Source organism: Haliotis rubra, unplaced genomic scaffold (genome assembly GCF_003918875.1).
Source record: "Haliotis rubra isolate DU_JTF1 unplaced genomic scaffold, ASM391887v1 Scf490, whole genome shotgun sequence".
Classification (NCBI taxonomy): domain Eukaryota; kingdom Metazoa; phylum Mollusca; class Gastropoda; order Lepetellida; family Haliotidae; genus Haliotis; species Haliotis rubra.
The window spans coordinates 542,052-551,384 of NW_025767180.1; the positions used below are offsets into that span (position 1 = coordinate 542,052).

Below are 9,333 nucleotides of genomic sequence, written 5' to 3' on the forward strand. Positions count from 1 at the left end.
GTAAACAACTTGTTATCTCCCTTTGAAAGCATTTGAACTGGTTTCATCATTAGCATGCGTTGATCGTTGTAAGGGACCCAGTTTGAGAAATTGATTATCTCCCTTACATTAATCAGCCACAGAATAACTGTCGAGATCGTACTATGCTCTGACACATATTTGTAATAGAAATTTCAAGGTCAGCGTGTGAAATGAAAAAGTAGGATGACAAACAGAACATGACCATCCGATTCATTTGCCGAATTTCCTCGATTAAACACGACAGAGACCAGATACCTTAATATGGAACTCCATTACATTCCACATTTATGTCCGACACTGCAGCCCAATTGAGTACTGTCGTTTCAACTAGACGTAATATACAAATGCCTTTGGTTATTATTGAGTTACTCCCCGTTTCGGGTGGCAAAATGCACTTATTTACCAGATGCACATGCTTGCTTCATTAAAACAGATTTGCTCTGATATTTCAGGCTGTACATAGTCCATAGAATTTTGGAAACCTACATGTATTAATTCAACCATGGCTGTAGCTTACTTAGAAACTACGTTGTAAGTTCTTTCGGTTTGTGTCACTTCTCAGAAAAGGGCTTACTGAATAAAACTGCATTTGAAATGAAAGTCGTATTAGCAAAGACATTAATACTGCCTGTTAAACACATTTCCAACGTCTTGAGACCGCGTTTATATTGTGGTGGAACTTTATGTATTGATGTCCGGCCACAATAAACGTGTTTTCCAGAAACTCCCATCACTCAAGCACGATCAGCTCTACCTTAGATATACTTTCGCTTATAGCTTTCTCACTTCTTCTATTATCTTTTTTGACAGTAATTTATATACCTTCAAATTGTTAATAACCGACGGCATTGAACGATTGTAACAATTTAAGCACGGATAGTAGAGACATTTTCCAGATGTTATTGACGCTTCTTTTGTTTGTTGGCAACGTTCCCTGGTCGACTGCAAACACGGCTAACATTTAACATATTTTATTTACGTTTCATTGAATATCTCCAAGGGCCAGTCAGTTAATGAAGCGACAATAAAATATGCTGTACAATTCTCGTTTAATGTCTTTCCTGTCGTGTACGGAGAGTGTGTGGAAAAGAACATTATCGCATACCCTTGTTAATTCTGCCAGCGTCTTCAACCCGTATCTGCAAGGTAATTCTAAGCAGATTGACTGTGAATCAGATATGTATTCCGAACCATAAAGCATCGTGATCACAGGGGCCATGATCCTTTAAAATTGTTGTTGAAAGGAAGTGCCCCCTATTTCGCTGGCTCTAGTTCCTTTAGCTTTGACACTATGAATGAATCGACATACGAGGGGCTATCAAAAAGGTTTGAGCCAAAAACACTTCTGATGCGTGCATGATAAACATAACTGTATGATATTGACGAATGGTTTATATCATTCACATTGACATGCACATGCCGCTAGTTTCCAGTCACGTGACATCTAATCACATGTACCCCTATTGTAAGGTCAGAAATGGATAAGCGTGTGTACAGAGCAGTCATAAGTGATCAATGGGTACAGGCATGGAACACGGGCAACTGGAGACGCGTTTGGTTCAGCAATGAATCGCGTTTCTTCCTGCAACGACGGGATGGGAGACAACGTGTCTATCGACGGCGACACGAACGTTTTGCGCCGAACTGCGTTCGACAGGTGGACAGATTTGGTTTAGAGAGGGTCATGGTGTGGGGCGCCATGTCCTACACGAGTAGATCAGAGCTAGTGGTGGTTCATGGGAATCTTACTGCAAATCGCTACATCGACCAAATCCTGCGACCTCTTGTCCTCCCGCTTTTTAACCGCCAGAGGGAGCTGTACTCGACAACGCTCGACCCCACACAGCTCGTGTAACAGGTGCCTATCTCGCCAATGCAGTATTCAATGTCCTTCCTTCCCTGACCTTTTAAATTGCCTAATCTGAACCCGATCGAACATCTATGAGACGAACTTAATCGACGTCACCATCGTCCTCAGACACTTGCAGAACTTGTCACCGCGTTGCAGGAGGAATGGCGAAGAATTCCCCAAGCAAAAATCCGACGACTTGTGCAAACCCTTCCTAGGCGGTGTCGAGCAGTGACGGCTGCAAGGGGTGGTGCCACAGGTACTGACCTGAACGCCCCCTTGTGTCCACACATATGCAGTGAGTAAACTGAATTAATGCTGACAGTGACAACAACACATATGTTCATCCGTGTGTCGAATTTCCTTCATCAATGTTCAAACTTAATCGATTTATGTATGCTTAAATACGTTTAATACATTTCCTTATGTTTGGCCTATACGTTTATTTCTTTGAAGAGTTTATTTCGTTTAAAATGAATAAATGTGGAATTATCTGACTTTAGTTTCATGATCTGTGAGTTTCTTTTATATGCACTGCTCCTCATGCAAATGTCTTTCAAACATAATCTCTTACAGTTTGGACGAAAAAGAGGAATAGACAACAACAACTCTATTTGAATAGCGGCCGTGGAGTAAAAGAATTGTATTACATCCCCTGAAGTACTATCATCTCTTCCCCACCTGGCAGTGGAACCAAGGATCCAATAATGTTGAAAGGGGCGTTAAACCTAAATCACTGACTGAATCACTCACTCATCAGACACTAGCTTTAATCATATGTCATGCACTGAAATTAAGCCAGTGTTTCTCACGAATGCTGGTTCATGTGCATGGGCTGCACATGTGCACATGTACACCATGTATAAAATGTCTAAATATGGATTTATTCTGACGAATTTATTATGTTTATGCAAGTTTCTCTTGTGTTTATTCACAAAGATATCTCACAGCTCATTACATCATGCTGTGCTGTACATATTTAAAATCCCCACATTTATCCTGAGCATCAGACTTGCCAGTGCCCGAGTTCCCCAAACCCGGCTGAACATGCCCGCTGTCTGCTCGGAAAGGAAGTGTTTGCTCTCGAGGTGTAATTATCATCGTCCTCCTGTATGAATAATTTATCAGCCCATTTACAGACGAATCCTGTTTTTGCCATTTCCCCAGCGAGACCTTTAAACAAGTGATGGATAATGAAATAACAGAATGAGATCAATTTTAAAGATGGCGAGATTGTGCAGTCCCCATTTCACGGCAATGTCGGTTTCACCACTCGATTATTTTCTTGATGTAATTTTCCAACAAAGTTCGCATGTATTATTCAAGAAATACAAAATACAGGCGGGAATGTTTGTGAATGTGTGCTTCCTGGTTTATAGATGAGCTTTCTCGTTGAACAGTTAACTTTGAATTTACAATGGCTCGTCGTTCGTTCAACCGTGTCTGTTTCTTTTACGAGCTATATATACGCACATACTTGAGCACAAAGCAGACCAAATTTCATGACCGGTTTGGTTAAAGGTTAAAAGGGGCCCAAAATCTGCCTGACGATTTGGTGTCCAGGGCTGTCTAGTTTGAGACTCTGTGTTTAGTGTTGAGGTAACTTTGTTTTGTAATTAGGGTTCTCGTCACCTGATGGGTTAGATTTGGTCTGCAGCCACTAATGATTGTCTGCGTTAACACATGGGTTAGATTTGGTCATCATCAAACCATGCTTGTCTGTTTGAAGATCCGGGTTAGATTTGGCCATCAGGAAACTATGCCTGTTAGTCGCGAAGATCCGGGTTAAATTTGGTCATCAGCAACAAATGGTTGTCTGCGTGAAGACCCGGGTTAGGTTTGGTCTGCAGGAAATCACGCTTGTCTGATGTGAAGATCACTGTTAGATTTGGTGTTCAGCAAACAATTTTTGTCGGCCATGAATATCCAGGTTAGATCCAGGTTCAACCAAACCTTTCTGCGTGAAGACTCGGGTTAGATGTGGTAATCAGCAAACAATTCTTGTCGGCCATGAAGATCCAGATTAGACTTGGTCAACAGCAAACTATGCATGTCTGTGTGAAGATCCGGGCTAAATTTGGTCTGAAGCAACCAACAATTGTGTGCGTTAAGACTCTGATTTAGTCATCAGCAAACCACGATTGTCTGATGTGCAGATCCGGGTTAGAATTAGCATTTTGCAAGCCATGCTTGTTGTAGGAAGCGACTAATGATAGCGGGTGGAATTGCTCACTGATTTTGGTGATATGTGCCATCGTATCCGATTGTGGGGCGGTGGGTAGCCTAGTGGTTAAAGCGTTCGCTCGTCACGCCGAAGACCTGGATTCGATTCCCCACATGGGTACAATGTGTGAAGCCCATTTCTGGTGTCCCCTGCCGTGGTATTGATGGAATATTGCTAAAAGCGGCGTAAAACCACACTCACTCGCATTATATTGTAATGCATCGATGTACATCACAGGAGTCGATGGTACAGACTCTGTTATTTACGGAGTGACGTCATGTAGCTGGAATGCTGCTGAGATTGACGTGAACACAAACACATTTTCGTACATCTTATAACATTTGAGTTTGCAGAGTGGAATGAATTGACTGAAACATGTTAGGTCCGCACATCGGACTGAGTCACATTAATCTGGGACAAGTCCCCTCCAAATGTTTGTTTGTCATAGATTTGATATACATGTATCACGATCATCATGTCACTTATCCATTTATTGTTGTAACGGGAGGGGAAATGATCACACGACGCTGTTTCAGGCGCCGAACAAATCACTCACTCTTTCACTTCATATAGTGCAGTGTTAGGGGCGTGGCAATGTGACTAGATGTGCATAAAAATGGCGATGGCTAAAAAGTAGAAGCTACATATGGTCAACAAAATCCATATAATTCTTGAAATATTCTGAAAGTTACCAACCGTGTTCATAATTATGAATGAGAACCAACCATTTTTCACTTTACCCATTGCACGTTAATCCTAAAACTAGTATAGATACGGCTATTTTTGTTGAAGAGGGGCTTTCAGTAATTAATCTTGCATATGAGTAAAGCTATGACCCACACGATTCACCTGAAACATGTTGACAAACCTAATTTGAATACTCCTCAACAAATGTGACAAATGTGCTCATACGTAGACTTCTGGACCTATTAACCTCATTTTAGCACGTTTAAACACATGGCAAGAATCAAAACTTGAACGTACAAAACAACAGCTTAAGCTGTCAGCAATCCGAATGCATCTAATACATTACATGTCAATATTTCATTGTTTTCTGTGCATAATATATTTGACATTTCTGAGTAACACTGACTTTTACAAAATACAGTTGTGTGATAAAGCGCCCATAAATCTCCTAGGAAGTAGCTATGCCGTATGTTAACTTTCAGTACAGTACAACCAGAAATTATTGAGAATTTAAAGATTGTATTTTTAAAAAGAAAATTCACTCATTACTCACGTATTAAATGTGAATATTAGAAGAACATAACTGCAGATTCAAAGACAGGTGAACAGTTAGTATTTTGTCAAGTCACCATGGGCAGCAATGCAGGCTTCAATGCGGCGGGGCATACTACTGATCAAAGAAGTTAGAAAGTCGTGGTCCATGCTGTCCCAATATCGAACCACCTCTTCTTTCATTTCAGCAATATTTGTCAGATTTTTCTTATTGACGCTTTACTTCATAAGTCCCCAAACATTTTCTATTGGATTTAGGTCAGGGCTATAGCTTGGCCAATCTAATAATGTCATATTTTGGGTCCGAAACCAGGCCTGTGAATGCTTTGAACGATGTTTTGGGTCGTTGTCCTGCTGGAAAATCCAAACATTTCCTTAGAACACGTGAGCAGATGGAAGTAAATGTCCCTCGAGAATATCTGTGTACCGCTCACTGTTCATATTCCCTTCAAATACACAGAGGGGCGTTGCCCCTAACACAGATATGCCACCCCGCACGTTAAATTTCGGACTGTACTTTGGGCGCTGATACAAAGGTTTTTCAGTTTGTTTGGTCCAGAAGTTCAGTGTATTAGGAAACAGCCATACAGAACTTTCATCTGACAAAATCACATTGCCCCAGTTAAAATTTCTATGCTGTAAACACCAGTTCAACATTCGCTCTTTTTGTTCAGGTTTCATGATCCGTGATGGAATTCCTCGATTTTTCTGCCAACCCATGGCCATTGCATGCAGCTCAGTTCTAATTGTCTCCTTACAGACAGCCACAGTTCCTCTATCAATCATATCCAGCCCTAAGTTTTCTAAACTCCTTCGTTTATTTTTAGAAACAAGAATACCAAGCCGCCTCCTGTCACCGACAGTCAATTTTCTGGGCCTACCTGCGCCTCCCTGGTGCTCAATGCCATATCCATTTGCAATATTTTATCAAAACACGATAAACAGTGGACAAAGAAATGCCTGTTCTACTTGAAATCACTTTAGCTGATCTGATGTCCTTGTTATAATACTCTAAAATCAACTTCCTATTCTCTAAATCATCCATACTGAGGATCACTGAAAATGTCGTCTGCTAGCAAGTAAACAAAGGGGGATAACTCTTCACAAACTAATGAAAAAGGATTAACGGAGTTGTCTCTCTTGAATGAAACCAAGCACTTGATAGCTGGTCAAAGTTGTTTGTACTAGAAATCCAATTAAACATATTCCTAAAATTCTCAATAATTTCTGGTTATACTATACTTTTCCCTTGGGATACCAAGACAAACAGATTCCACGCTTCCCAATACATATTTAATTATCTCCCCTTTTTATGATTAACCGCCTGAACTCTGCCACTTGTGAAACATTGTTTTGAGACCAGTTCGACTGACCCGACGAAAACTATTTGTCCAGCCAAATAACTCTCGTGTGAGAGAGAATGGTAGTGTGAAGTCACGCGAGATGGCGATGGCACTCTCGAAACAAAGCTTTGGTGGTGAAACAAGGGTGTTTATCCTAATGTAATGGAAAAACTTACCCTGCATAAACGAGGATGGTTCACTCGGGCTTTATTAGATCCTTGTGGGCCATGTTCAGTAAATGTGATGAAATAATAACAATTGAGACAGAGTTGGTATTTTCGAGTTTTAATAGCTTGTTTTATCTCTCTCTGTACAATAAGGATTAGTATTACGTTGACCTCGTCAACAAATAAATTTATATTTAAAAAACGAACAGTGTTAATTTCAACGGTGAAACAAAATGTACAACTGTTGTACATTTTGGCAGTTCGGATACTGTTTTCCACCCGACGGCACAACTACTTATCAGTCTATATTTGCAGTATGTACAACACACCACCCTTTACTCCACACCATATGCTACAATGTTGTATATACTGACGACAAAAAGAAACGCAACAAATGCATTTTTGTTTCATCACATGTACCTGAAACAGTTTAAAAACACTTCTTTTCACGACATTTGCAACACATTTTGAATAGGAATTCAAGATGCGTGATTTGTGATGTCAATAATATTCAAATACATGTACAAATTGCAACATACAATGTCATTCAAAATATCAGTTTTCTAACTTCTTAATATTCCTTGTTTGAAACATTGTCAGAATATTCAAAATATTTCTAATTTCCTAAAATAGTCCTGTTGACGATGTGGCAATTGGGCCTACCATGATAATGCTATGCGAACGAATACCGGACAATCGATAAGTACCATGTTATTAGTTTTACCAACTAAACAACAGTATTCCAGTGAGTGTATAGCTGCACCTTTTCACACAGTGAAATATACAAATATACAGAACAAAGTAAATAAATATATCAACAACGCTAAATGTGACACCGTAACAAATAATTATTCTGGGGATACGTAATGCCTGTTTACTAGCTGATAGTACAGTTATACAAACTGACGGTGCAAATAGCAAACAAGTGAAAATTAGAAGATTAGCTGCCTTTTGAACTTTTCTTTAAGGCGAGGCTGTTTTTATTTTCCGGTTTACGGATTTGAAACAAAGCTACAATAATGATTAACAATATTTTGACCAGAAATCGATTTATCATTGACGAAAAAGTAACTGTTATCTGTTTTATAATTTTTGATAGGATACATTTGTATATAGCATTTGACAACTCGAATCCACTAATGAGAACGTCTTGGACTGATTTCCTTAGCGGTATTACACTAAATGCCCTAACTCATTCTTTGACTGAACAGGAACATGCATATTACTGTTATCCCAATAAATAGCCTGCATTCAAACATTAACATTAAATAATCCTACAACACTAAATTCATTTCTTCTTCGACAACAACCAAAACGCCCCATGGAAAGCCTGGTTTAATGATCTACACAACCCTGTTTCTATTTCCGTCAACCGAAACTAATAGGCTATATCCGTAAACCATGAAATAAAAATGTATAATGTGTTTAATTCTAAGACGAAAATAATATCAAACAGTGTTTTGACTTTATTGCATGAAAATATGAGAACCCTTATTACCCACAAATGAATTATAATAATATATATATTTATATAAATAATATAAATAATCATCACTATTAGTTTCTAGAATTGTTCATTTTCACTGAATTTAAAAATATCGTACGATTCATACGTTAATGCAGACACTTATATCTAAACAGTCATTTTTGGGAAATGAATGCTAAATGCAGGTGTAAATGTCGAGTAACAGTGTAAACATTCAAATTTATTAACCATGTGGAACTATGATGAACAGGACGTATAACACTGCATTTAACATAAAGTTTCTCCTTACTGTTCGGGATGACACTGTAAATACTAGGTAGACAGAAACACATTACTTATATTCCTGGTGACGTATTGTCACTTGAATATATTTTATCACATAAGTAACAAATCTAGAAAACCGATCAAGACGTTTGTTTAACGTTTTTAACTGATCTTCCGAATATTTAATCACATATTTTTGAAATCATTACCTGAAACACAAGAATGTGCTTTTGGCCTTAGGCTGTGATTGGGAACGATGTGTAAAGGGAACAGAGGACCCCACATGCCATGGTTGACACATGTCCCAAACATTCAGTATACATTTGTCTTTACCTGAAACACAAGAATGTGCTTTTGGCCTTAGGCTGTGATTGGGAACGATGTGTAAAGGGAACAGAGGACCCCACATGCCATGGTTGACACATGTCCCAAACATTCAGTATACATTTGTCTTTACCTGAAACACAAGAATGTGCTTTTGGCCTTAGGCTGTGATTGGGAACCCAAACATGCCATGGTTGACACATGTCCCAAACATTCAGTATACATTTGTCTTTCACAGTTGCCATGATTGGTTCACACAAATACACTGAATACGCCGTTACTCAAGGTATCACAGTCGGTTATCATCTGCATTACAGTTGCCTAATCCCAATGAAATTTGAATATTATAATTCCGTCAATAACGGACATCAAACATATAAACTAAGTATGACCACCAAATGTCAATGTTTCATTTA

The 9,333-nt window shown here is 39.0% G+C and overlaps 1 long non-coding RNA gene across 1 annotated transcript; it reads right to left on the reverse strand.

The window, feature by feature from the left end:
* Positions 1 to 6,945: 6,945 nt before the first annotated feature.
* Positions 6,946 to 9,064, reverse strand: LOC124291399. Its single transcript, XR_006902205.1, has 2 exons — positions 8,927 to 9,064; positions 6,946 to 8,802 (listed from the first exon to the last, which is right to left on the reverse strand). It is a non-coding gene; the product is annotated as an uncharacterized LOC124291399 (long non-coding RNA).
* Positions 9,065 to 9,333: the final 269 nt, after the last annotated feature.